This window comes from Bubalus bubalis, chromosome 13, assembly GCF_019923935.1.
Source record: "Bubalus bubalis isolate 160015118507 breed Murrah chromosome 13, NDDB_SH_1, whole genome shotgun sequence".
Lineage (NCBI taxonomy): Eukaryota > Metazoa > Chordata > Mammalia > Artiodactyla > Bovidae > Bubalus > Bubalus bubalis.
In genome coordinates, this window is record NC_059169.1 from 34,748,324 (window position 1) to 34,762,018 (window position 13,695).

The 13,695-nt window shown below is 40.9% G+C and overlaps 1 protein-coding gene across 5 annotated transcripts in view; it reads right to left on the minus strand.

Moving 5' to 3' along the window:
* Positions 1 to 13,695, minus strand: part of LOC102408857 — a 432,924-nt gene that overhangs the window by 272,361 nt on the left and 146,868 nt on the right. The window lies entirely within an intron of this gene.

Here is a 13,695-nt window from a genome sequence, read left to right on the forward strand (position 1 = left end):
TGAAAGGTCAATAAAACTTACCAGAATAAATCAGAAATATGGTGCCAGTTAATTCAGGTTTCCTCATTTAACTTCTTAAATAACCAGAAAAATAAAAGGACATTGAATGGAAACAGATTTTTTTAAGTCCTCACTGGTACTCCCTCTATAAAGAGCCCCATAATCTCTGGAGTCAGCTTGCACATAGTTGCCTAAAGTTCGCCATCTCAGCAGAATATCTGAACGCTAATAATGTGAACCTAGTCCGTAGAACCAAGAAGAAGTTATTTGACTACCTAAATCTTGGGAGTTACAATGCCTCTCACGAAGATGAATGATATGAGAAATAGCATGTAACAAAAACATGTGATAAACTTCTCAGTTTGCTTTATTTATTTATAAGATTTGTGAATTATTAAAGAGGATTAATACATATGAGGTGGAAAGATACTCCATGGTGTCCAGTGAGAAGTCTCCATTTTTTCCCCTGCTCCCAGCTACCACTTCATTCCGCAGAGATAGCCAGTTCCCAGTTCCTTGGATAAACCTCAGGAGATATTTCATGCATTTGTAAGTTTATTCACAGAAATATTTCCACATTCAGACTTAAATTGAAGAAAGTAGGGAAAACCACTAGACCATTCAGGTATGACCTAAATCAAATCCCTTATGATTATACAGTGGAAGTGAGAAATAGATTTAAGGGCCTAGATCTGATAGATAGAGTGCCTGATGAACTATGGAATGAGGTTCATGACATTGTACAGGAGACAGGGATCAAGACCATCCCCATGGAAAAGAAATGCAAAAAAGCAAAATGGCTGTCTGGGAAGGCCTTACAAATAGCTGTGAAAAGAAGAGAAGTGAAAAGCAAAGGAGAAAAGGAAATATATAAACATCTGAATGCAGAGTTCCAAAGAATAGCAAGAAGAGATAAGAAAGCCTTCTTCAGCAATCAATGCAAAGAAATAGAGGAAAACAACAGAATGGGAAAGACTAGGGATCTCTTCAAGAAAATCAGAGATACCAAAGGAACATTTCATGCAAAGATGGGCTCGATAAAGGACAGAAATGGTATGGACCTAACAGCAACAGAAGATATTAAGAAGAGATGGCAAGAATACACAGAAGAACTGTACAAAAAAGATCTTCATGACCCAGATAATCATGATGGTGTGATCACTCACCTAGAGCCAGACATCCTGGAATGTGAAGTCAAGTGGGCCTTAGAAAGCATCACTAGGAACAAATCTAGTGGAAGTGATAGAATTCCAGTTGAGCTATTTCAAATACTGAAAGATGATGCTGTGAAAGTGCTGCACTCAATACGTCAGCAAATGTGGAAAACTCAGCAGTGGCCACAGGACTGGAAAAGGCCAGTTTTCATTCCAATCCCAAAGAAAGGCAGTGCCAAAGAATGCTCAAACTACCACACAATTGCACTCATCTCACATGCTAGTAAAGTAATGCTCAATATTCTTCAAGCCAGGCTTCAGCAATACGCAAACCGTGAACTTCCAGATGATCAAGCTGATTTTAGAAAAGGCAGAGGAACCAGAGATCAAGTTGCCAACATCCACTGGATCATCAAAAAAGCAAGAAAGTTCCAGAAAAACATCTATTTCTTCTTTATTGACTATGCCAAAACCTTTGACTGTGTGGATCACAATAAACTGTGGAAAATTCTGAAAGAGATGGGAATACCAGACCACCTGACCTGCCTCTTGAGAAACCTATATGCAGATCAGGAAGCAACAGTTAGAACTGGACATGGAACAACAGACTGGTTCCAAATAGGAAAAGGAGTTTGTCAAGGCTGTATATCGTCACCCTGCTTATTTAACTTATATGCAGAGTACATCATGAGAAACGCTGTGCTGGATGAAGCACAAGCTGGAAACAAGATTGCCGGGAGAAATATCAATAACCTCAGATATGCAGATGACACCACCCTTATGGCAGAAAGTGAAAAGGAACTAAAAAGCCTGTTAATGAAAGTGATAGAGGAGAGTGAAAAAGTTGGCTTAAAGCTCAACATTCAGAAAACTAAGATCATGGTATCTGGTCCCATCACTTCATGGGAAATAGATGGGGAAACAATGGAAACAGTGTCAGACTTTATTTTTCTGGTCTCCAAAATCACTGCAGATGGTGATTGCAGCCATGAAATTAAAAGACACTTACTCCTTGGAAGGAAAGTTATGACCAACATAGATAGCATATTGAAAAGCAGAGATATTACTTTGCCAACAAAGGTCCATCTAGTTAAGGCTATGGTTTTTCCAGTGGTCATGTATGGATGTGAGAGTTGGACTGTGAAGAAAGCTGAGCGCCAAAGAATTGATGCTTTTGAACTGGTGTTAGAGAAGACTCTTGAGCGTCCCTTGGACTGCAAGGAGATCCAACCAGTCCATTCTGAAGGAGATCAGTCCTGGGTGTTCATTGGAAGGACTGATGCTGAAGCTGCAATTCCAATACTTTGGCCACCTCATGCTAAGAGTTGACTCATTGGAAAAGACCCTGATGCTTGGAGGGATTGGGGGCAGGAGGAGAAGGGGATGACAGAGGATGAGATGGCTGGATGGCATCACCGACTTGATGGACATGAGTTTGAGTGAACTCCAGGAGTTGGTGATGGACAGGGAGGCCTGGCATGCTGTGATTCATGGGGTCTCAAAGAGTTGGACACGACTGAGCGACTGAACTGAACTGAACTGAACGTGTTATATAAGGGATTCTTGTAACTCAGAGGGTAAAGCATCTGCCTGCAATGCTGGAGACCCAAGTGTGATCCCTGGGTCGGGAAGATCCCCTGGAGAAGGAAATGACAACCCACTCCAGTATTCTTTCCTGTAGAATCCCATGGATGGAGGAGCCTGGTAGGCTACAGTCCATGGGGTTGCAAAGAGTTGGACACAACTGAGCAACTTCACTCGCTTCACTCACAGCATGTTACATATGTAATTGTGTACTTTGTATTTTTTCAATTAAAACACCTTGAGAACAGTTTATATTATGTTGTTGTTGTTCAGTAGCATGTCGGACTCTACGACCTCATGGACTATTGCACACCAGGCTTCCTTGTCCCTTCACTGTCTTCCAGAGTTTGCCCAAACTTATGTCCATTGAGTCAATGATGCCAGTCAACCATCTCATCCTCTGCCACTCCCTTCTCCTCCTGCCCTCAATCTTTCCCAGCATCAGGGCCTTTTCCAATGAGTTGGCTCTTCACATAAGGTGGCCAAAGTATTGGAGCTTCAGCTTTAGCATCAGTCCTTCCAATATTATTCAGGGTCGATTTCCTTTAGGATTGACTGATTGGATCTCCTTGCAATCTAAGGGACTCTCAAGAGTCTTTTCCAGTACCACAATTTGAAAGCATCAATTCCATATCATAAATGCAGAATTTTATATTTTTAAATGCTCACATTATATTTTATTGTGTGGTTTACATAATTACTATATAAACTCCTACTGATGAATATTCAGTTGTTTATGCACTATGTCTATCATAATTGATATTCCAGTTAACCTTTGTGAATGCAAAAGTGAAAGGGGCTTTCCTGGTGGCTCATATGATTAAGAATCTGCCTGCAATGCAGAAGACCCATGTTCGATCCCTGGGTCGGGAAGATCCCCTGAAGAAGAGAATGGCTACCCAATCCAGTATTCTTGCCTGGAGAATCCCATGGACAGAGGAGCCTGGAGGGCCACAGTCCATGGGGTTGCAAAGAGTCAGACATGACTGAGAAAAACTGATATTCCAATTAATTTTATTATGTATTATTTTTCATGACGTTCATAATAACTGTGCAAAATTCCCTGTTGTATGTAATTTTTGTTAATTGGAAACCAGATTGTCTTTAGACTCCAAATAAATATTTAACCAATATTTATGGAATATTAAGTATTAGGGCTTCCCTGGTGGCTCAATCAGTCAAGAATCTGCCTGCAATGAAGGAGACCCGCATTGGAACCCTGGGTAGGGAAGATTCCCTGGAGGAGGGCATGGCAACCTACTCCAGTATTCTTGCCTGGAGAATCCCCATGGACAGAGGAGCCTGGTGGGCTACAGTCCATGGGGTTAGAAAGAGTCGGACACGACTGAGCAACTGAGCAGCAGCAGCATGAGCAGTTAACCCACTGAGGGTTTCCACATGCCCTCAGCTTATCTTGGTATTTTAGTATTCTTTCTAAGATGCATCACATATACCTGACACAAATCAAGATACTGAATCAATAAAAAAAGAAAAATTTTTAAAGATTTATAAATTTATTTATTTATATGAAAATTTTTGTTTTTATTTTTTTTAAACACTAGGGAAATTAAGTCCTACTTACACATTTGAAAAGTGATCAATTTCTTGAAATTGGAACTCTACTGGAAATCCCAAGACTCATGGTTACCACCCACATAGATGATACAAAGTGGGGAAGGTCAATGGCAGCATTTGATGTGCTGAGGTGTGAGAAACCTTGCCATCCCAGGCAAGCTTAGAGTGACAGAGACCCAGCGTTGGACATCAATAGCTTCTAGTTACTATAGGTCAATAGGCTTCTGTTCACAGTAAGGTAAGAGAATTTCCTGCCAGGGAAGATGAGATACTGTTTGAGAAAGAAAAATCAAAACATCTTTCTCATTAATGCTGAGTTCTTAAAGGGCTGTCAGGGGAATAGACAAATGCAACTTTGAGAACATGGCTCATAACCAGAGTGATAATTTTCAAAGGAAAACTGTGGAAATCAAATACAATATTTTTGGAAATGATATTCACTGGGACATACAGATCCAAGTTGTAACATAGGAGACCTTCAGTCAGTTCGTTCAGTTGCTCAGTCATGTCAGACTCTTTGTGACCCCATGGACTGCAGCACACCAGGCTTCCCTGTTTATCAGCAACTCCCGGAGTTTACTCAAACTCATATCCATCAAGTTGGTGATGCCATCCAACCATCTATCTCATCCTCTGTTGTCCTTTTCTCCTCCCGTCTTCAATCTTTCCCAGCATCAGGGTCTTTTCCAATGAGTCAGTTCTTCACATCAGGTGGCCAAAGGATTGGAGTTTCAGCTTCAGCATCAATCCTTCCAATGAATATTCAGGAGTGATTTACTTCAGGATAGACTGCAGTCTATCAGGTACTTGGGTCTCCCTGCAGTCCAAGGGACTCACAAGAGTCTTCTCTAACACCACAGTTCAAATGCATCAATTCTTCAGTGCTCATCTTTCTAGATAGTCCAACTCTCACATCCATACATAACTACTGGAAAAACCTTAGCCTTGACTAGACGGACCTTTGTTGACAATGTAATGTTTCTGTGTTTTAATATGCTGTCTAGGTTGGTCATAACTCTTCTTCCAAGGGGCAACAGTCTTTTAATTTCATGGCTGCAATCACCATCTGCAGTGATTTTGGAGACCAAGAAAATAAAATATGTCACTGCCTTCACTTTTTTCCCTTGTATTCAGCACAAAGTGATGGGACTGGATGCCATGATCTTCATTTTTTAAATGTTGAGCTTTAAGCCAGCTTTTTCACTCTTCTCTTTCACTTTCATCAAGACGCTCTTTAGTTCTTCTTCACTTTCTGCCATAAGGATGGTGTCATCTGCATTTCTGAGGTTATTGATAGTTCTCCCGGCAATCTTGATTCCAGCTTGTGCTTCATCCATCCTGGCATTTTGCATGGTGTGCTATGCATATAAGTTGAATAAGCCGGGTGACAATATACAGCCTTGATGTACTCCTTTCCCGGTTTGGAACCAGTCTGTTGATCCATGTCCAGTTCTAACTGTTGCTTCTTGACCTGCATACAGATTTCTCAGGAGGCAGGTCAGGTATTCTGGTATTCCCATCTCTTGAAGAATTTTCCACAGTTTGCTGTAATCCATGCAGTCAAAGGTTTTGGCATAGTCAATAAAGCAGAAGTACATGTTTTTCTGGAACTCTCTTGCTTTTTTGATGATCCAGCGGATGTTAGCAATTGGATCTCTGGTTCCTCTGCCTTTTTGAAATCCAGCTTGAACATCTGGAAGTTCATGGTTCACATACTGTTGAAGCCTGACTTGGAGAATTTTGAGCATTACTTTGCTAGTGTGTGACATGAGTACAATTGTCCAGTAGTTTGAACATTCTTTGGCATTGCCTTTCTTTGGGATTGGAATGAAAACCAACCTTTTCTGTCCTGTGGCCACTGCTGAGTTTTCCAAATTTGCTGGCATATTGAATGCAGCACTTTCATAGCATCATCTTTTAGGATTTGGAATAGCTCAACTGGAATTCCATCACCTCCACTAGCTTTATTCATAGAGATGCTTCCTAAGGCCCATTTGATTTCACATTCCAGGATGTCTGGCTCTAGGTGAGTGCTCACACCATCGTGGTTATCTGCGTCATGAAGATCTTTTTTGTATAGTTCTGTGTATCGTTGCCACCTCTTAATATCTTCTGCTTTTGATAGGTCCATATCATTTCTGTCCTTTATTGTGCCCATCTTTGCATGAAATATTACCTTGGTATCTCTAATTTTCTTGAAGAGATCTCTAGTCTTTCCCATTTCCCATTGCCTTTCCCTTCTCCAGGGGACCTTCCCAACCCAGGGATCAAACCCAGGACTCCCACATAGCAAGCAGATTCTTTACCAGCTGGGCCACAAAGGGAAACCTATAGGAGATCTTGGAGAACACTAAACTAGAAGTCATGGGTGATCAGCAATGTTTAATCATTATTATGTAAAGGGTTTTTGGTTGAAGGATCTATATAATAACCTGTTTTTAAGGGGTTCCAGTGTCAGGTACTTTTACTCTTTTTAATCAAGTGAGTTTCCTAAGGATATTATTATATGTGTATTATGATATACACATGGAGATGTTAGATTTTATAAAATATTTATAAATTAGAAATAATTTTTAAAAATCTGCCTTTACTTATTTTTTTTTTAATTTTATTTTCTTTTTAAACTTTACATAACTGTATTAGATTTGCCAAATATCAAAACGAATCCGCCACAGGCATACATGTGTTCCCCATCCCGAACCCTCCTCCCTCCTCCCTCCCCACTCCATCCCTCTGGGTCGTCCCAGTGCACCAGCCCCAAGCATCCAGCATCGTGCATCGAACCTGGACTGGCAACTCATTTCATACATGATATTTTACATGTTTCAATGCCACTCTCCCAAATCTTCCCACCCTCTCCCTCTCCCACAGAGTCCATAAGACTGTTCTATACATCAGTGTCTCTCTTGCTGTCCCGTACACAGGGCCATTGTTACCATCTTTCTAAATTCCATAGACATGCGCCAGTATACTGTATTGGTGTTTTTCTTTCTGGCTTACTTCACTCTGTATAATAGGCTCCAGTTGCATTCACCTCACTAGAACTGATTCAAATGTATTCTTTTTAATGGCTGAATAACACTCCATTGTGTACATGTACCACAGCTTTCCTATCCATTCATCTGCTGATGGACATCTAGGTTGTTTCCATGTCCTGGCTATTATAAACAGTGCTGCGATGAACATTGGGGTACTCGTGTCTCTTTCCCTTCTGGTTTTCTCAGTGTGTATGCCCAGCAGTGGGATTGCTGGATCATAAGGCATGTCTATTTCCAGTTTTTTAAGGAATCTCCACACTGTTCTCCATAGTGGCTGTACTAGTTTGCATTCCCACCAACAGTGTAAGAGGGTTCCCTTTTCTCCACACCCTCTCCAGCATTTATTACTTGTAGACTTTTGGATCGCAGCCATTCTGACTGGTGTGAAATGGTACCTCATAGTGGTTTTGATTTGCATTTCTCTGATAATGAGTGATGTTGAGCATCCTTTCATGTGTTTGTTAGCCATCTGTATGTCTTCTTTGGAGAAATGTCTATTTAGTTCTTTGGCCCATTTTTTGATTGGGTCATTTATTTTTCTGGAGTTGAGCTGTAGGAGTTGCTTGTATATTCTGGAGATTAGTTGTTTGTCAGTTGCTTCATTTGCTATTATCTTCGTCCATTCTGAAGGCTGTCTTTTCACCTTGCTAATAGTTTCCTTTGATGTGCAGAAGCTTTTAAGGTTAATTAGGTCCCATTTGTTTATTTTTGCTTTTATTTCCAATATTCTGGGAGGTGGGTCATAGAGGATCCTGCTGTGATGTATGTCAGAGAGTGTTTTGCCTATGTTCTCCTCTAGGAGTTTTATAGTTTCTGGTCTTACGTTTAGATCTTTAATCCATTTTGAGTTTATTTTTGTGTATGGTGTTAGAAAGTGTTCTAGTTTCATTCTTTTACAAGTGGTTGACCAGAGTTCCCAGCACCACTTGTTAAAGAGATTGTCTTTAATCCATTGTATATTCTTGCCTCCTTTGTCAAAGATAAGGTGTCCATATGTGCGTGGATGCCTTTACTTATTGAGCATGTCACATTTTACTTGAAAATATGTGGGTTATTTCCACAGTGTTAAGAGAACAGACTGTATGATTTCATACCCTGAGACTCTAAAATATTTGCACCTTGTTTTATGCCCCTGGATATGTTTCACTGTTTTCTGGTTTATAGTTTATGGGAACTTGAGTAGAATTTGTATCCTGCTGCTGTTTTCAGTTCAGTTCAGTTGCTCAGTCGTGTCCCACTCTTTGCGACCCCATGAATTGCAGCACGCCAGGGCTCCCTGTCCATCGCCAACTCCCAGAGTTCACTCAGACTCAGGTCCATCGAATCAGTGATGCCATCCAGCCATCTTATCCTCTGTTGTCCCCTTCTCCTCCTGCCCCCAATCCCTCCCAGCATCAGAGTCTTTTCCAATGAGTCAACTCTTCACATGAGGTGGCCAAAGTATTGGAGTTTCAGCTTTAGCATCAGTCCTTCCAATGAACACCCAGGACTGATCTCCTTTAGGATGGACTGGTTGGATCTCCTTGCAGTTCAAGGGACTCTCTCAAGAGTCTTCTCCAACACCACAGTTCAAAAGCATCAATTCTTTGGTGCTCAGCTTTCTTCACAGTCCAACTCTCACATCCATACACGACCACAGGAAAAACCATAGCCTTGAGTAGACAGACCTGTGTTGGCAAAGTAATGCCTCTGCTTTTTAATATGGTATCTAGGTTGGTCATAACTTACCTTCCAAGGAGTAAGCATCTTTTAATTTTATGGCTGCAATCACCATCTGCAGTGATTTTGGAGCCCAAAAAAATAAAGTCTGACACTGTTTCCACTGTTTCCCCATCTATTTGCCATGAAGTGATGGGACCAGATGCCATGATCTTAATTTTCTGAATGTTGAGCTTTAGGCCAACTTTAAAATTGTATAAATCTTAATTATGTTCAGTTGGTTTTAAAAGAAAGAATTATAGCTCTTACACTCTGCTAAGTGTTTTGCATATATTATTAAATAGATACCTCATCAACAAGCTTAAAAAATATGCCTTTATACCAAATGAAAAACAGGCAAACAATCTGAATAAGCATTCTTCAAGTAAAATACACAAATGGTCAGTAATACAAGAAAAGATACTCAACATCATTAATCGCCAGGGAAATACAAGTCAAAACTATGAGGTATACCACTTCACAACTAGTAGGATGGTTAAAATCAAATAGTCTGATAATAACACAAGTTGGCAAGGATGTAGAAAAACAGGGACACCCTAGACTGCTGATGGGAGAAGGCAATGGCAACCCACTCCAGTATTCTTGCCTGGAAAGTCCCATGGACGGAGGAGCCTGGTGGGCTGTGGTCCATGGGGTCACAAAGAGTGGAACACAACTGAGCGACTTCACTTTCACTTTTCACTTTCATGCTTTGGAGAAGGAAATGGCAACCCATTCCAGTGTTCTTGCCTAGAGAATCCCAGGGATGGCGGAGCCTGGTGGGCTGCCGTCTATGGGGTCGCACAGAGTCGGGCACAACTGAAGCGACTTAGCAGCAGCAGCAGCAGCAGACTGCTGATGAGAATGAAAATGAAGGAGCCGCTTGGGAAAATAGTCTGGCAATTTTTCAAATGATTAAACATAGAGTTACAATAAGAGCCTACAATTCCACTCCTAGGTATATATCCAAGGAAAATAAAAACACATGTCCACAGAAAAGCCCATGCATGAATGTTTATAGCAGCACCATCCATAAGAGCCAAAATGTGGAAGCAATCCAAATGTTCATCAGTTGATTAATCAATGGATAAACAAAATATGGTATACCCATATAATGGAGTATTATTGGCATCATCAACTCAATGGACTTGAGTTTGAGCAAGCTCAGGGAGATGGTGAAGGACAGAGAAGCCTGGTGTGCTGCAGCCCATGGGGTCGCAAAACGTCAGACATGACTGAGGGACCAAACAACAACAACTGGCCATAAACAGAAATGAACTATTGATACATGCTGCAGCCTGGAGGAACCTTGAAAACACCTTGCTAAGTGAAAGACGCCAATCACAAAAGGCTACATATTATATGATTCTATTTATATGAAAGTCCAGAAAAGAGAAAACTGTAGAGACAGAAAGTAGATTAGTGGTTGTTTAAGGGCTGGGAGATGGCACCCCACTCCAGCACGCTTGCCTGGAAAATCCCATGAACGGAGGAGCCTTGGTAGGCTGCAGTCCATGGGGTTGCTAAGAGTCAGACACGACTGAACAACTTCACTTTCACTTTTCACTTTCATGCATTGGAGAAGGAAATGGCAACCCACTCCAGTGTTCTTGCCTGGAGAATCCCAGGGACGGGGGCGCGGGCTCCATCTATGGGGTCGCACAGAGTCGGACACAACTGAGGCAACTTAGCAGCAGCAGCAGCAGCAGCAAGGGCTGGGAGGAGGGGACTGGAGGTAGAAAAGGATTGCTAAGGGTACATGGCTTCTTTCTGAGGTGATTAAAAATAGACCATGGTGATGGTGGTGGCATCTAAAACTGAAAATGTACTGACTTAAACATCCTAAAAATTATTGTGACGTATACTTGAAAAGTGTGCCTTGCATGGTATGGAAATTATGTCTTAATAAAGCTGTTTTTAAAAATTCACCATCCCCTGGGGGTGGAAAAAAGAGGAAATGAGTAGAACCTGATGGTGTTACACAGTACTTATTCTGCTCTAGTTTATTTAGCTAATTTCTGGTTTCTGGAAGAATTAGCAGTTTTGTAATAAGACAAGGACAGTTTTACAAAGAAGGAAATAATCACAGTGGTCTTTTAACCTTCCATATAATCAAGCAGCATTGAACACCCAGCAGGCTACTGTCAGAGGCAGCTTCTGCCAGCATATTATACAGTATTTATGAAGAATGAATTACACTGATTTCTGAATTGTCAGAACGAGAGAAAGCACAGCTGCTTTCAATGGAAAGAAAATTAGATTGAAAAGAAAAGCGGCAAAGAAATCTTCCAATTGTTTGTGAAAGTCTCTTCCTCTCTCGGTTCACTTAGTCCATGGGCTCCTAGGAAACTAAACTCTTAACCTGATATTTCTCTATATCAATTTATAGCTACTTCTGCCCTGCACAAACAAAAAATCAGCAAGGTATTCCTCTCACTGAAATTATTAGAAGAATTGAATGTTTATTGTGTGTGCAGTCTGCAGTATAAGATGGATATTTTTAGGAAATAGAAGAGAAACTGTAGATAATTTCTTATCACTAAAATATTATGCTCAAAGCGTTTTCTTCTTTAAACACAATGTTTTTCCAACCCCCTAGACCTGCATACACTTCAGCCAGTGAGCTAAACGCTGTACAGAAATTCTCCTTTAATTTCACACTAACACTATGAAGCAAGTGAGATAGTATAGATCCTTAAAATGCATGGCAAAAATGATAAAATAGTGTATAAAATACCCACAGATTCAAGGGTAGGAAGGAGCTTATACAGATGGCTTATTCATTTATTTACCTGTTCACTCATCAGTTTTGTACCTTGTCTCAGTGACTGGTTGTGCAGTGGTGAGTGAAACAAACTGGCCCCCTATAACTTGATGAGATGATAGTCAATCAAACAAATATTTACAAATTATGAAGTGCAATAAGAGAAGAAAGTGTGCTACAGTGGAGAAGGGCGAGGGACTGTATTTAGAAGGAATGATTAAAGAAGGCTTCATTGGTGAGGGGGCAGGGATGGAGGGCACGAATGTATAAGGAGTCAAAAATCCAGGGAAGAGAAAACCTTCCTTGCAGAAGGAAGATCATAGACTCAAATCTCAATCAGGGAAGTGAGGAGCAGAATGAAGGGCCTGTGACTAGCACCTAGAAATTGAACGGGAAGAGATGTGAAATCAAATTGGAGACATCAGCAAGGACCAGGCCACAAAGGGCCATGATGGACAAGATCTGAGGCTGCTCCATTCCTTGTGCCTTGAGAAGCTAAGCCTGAGAAAATAGAAATGCCTGGAGGCAGCCTCGACCTACCATTGATCCAAATCTTCGGTTAACTGAGCACCACACTTGTATCGCATTGCAAACATTGCGATAGTAAGTTAAATGACATTCTTTAAAAAGCACGCGATTATCATAGCTTTCACAGATTTAAGACAACTGAAAAATAAGATAAACTTAATCTTCCAAGAAAAATGTATTTAATATTCCTGTCAAACATATCATCCTTGAAGTGCTGAAGCTAAAACTTTAATCAGACATTCCAAATCATTGTATAACATCATGAAAGATGATTGGGTTCCTTGAACCCAATCACAGTACTCCAGCATTTCATTTAACACGGCATTCACCAGAACATCACATGCTTGAATGCTGAAACCTTTATAGGTATGCTCTCATGGGGTAAAACATTCCAGGATTCTGTCAGCATTATTTGACTACAATATCATCTTGCTTCATTGGCTTTTAAATGTTACAGGAAATCATATCTTCCTATGAGATCTCTATTCCTATGTTATCCTCACAAAAAAACATGAAACTTCAGCCAAGTAAGTATTTTGTCTACAAGTTATAGATGAGGTGCAAGGTGACCTCACTGAGCTTCAGATTTCTCACCTGTATAATGGAGATGATACTGCTCATCTGCCTCTCATATCTTTACCAAGAGGACCAAATAGAATAATAGAGGGAAGAATGCCCGAAAAACTAGAAATCAAAGGTAACTTGTTATTATATAATCATAAAAGAGGACACATTTTTACCATATACCTTACAATACTGTAAGGTATTGTGCAAAAGATGTGCAAAAAGATGTATATAGTATTCATATCAGATCTACATCTTGTTCTGAGGCCCCACGATAATGGACTGTGGGAGAAGACCTAAGCCTGCCAACTTGGAGTGACTCAATCTCTTCCAGCTTTAAACAATCCCCTTTTAGGTTAATTGGGACCATTTTTAGCAGACCCAAAGTAAAGCTGCAACTCTGCATCGTGACTGTCTCCCCTGATTCACAGATCCCACCGCTCTATTCCCAGATAACAAGTGAGCACAGGGGATGCTTACAGAATTTTATGGCCTCATGGGAGGGACCCTGGTGTTCACCCAGCCCTGATCTCTTCTGATTCTCCTTGGCCTTAGGCTGAGGTAAACTCATTTTTTGTTCTCAGTCCCTGAGTTGTATCTGACTCTGCTACCCCATGGAATGTAGCCCACCAGGTTTCTCTGACCATGGACTTCTTCAGGCAAGAATAATGGAGCGGGTTGTCATTTCCTTCTCCAGGATATCTTCCCAATCCCAGATCGAACCCGCGTCTCCTGCTTCTCTTGCACTGGCAGGCGGATTCTTTACCACTTCACCACCTGGGAAACCCTA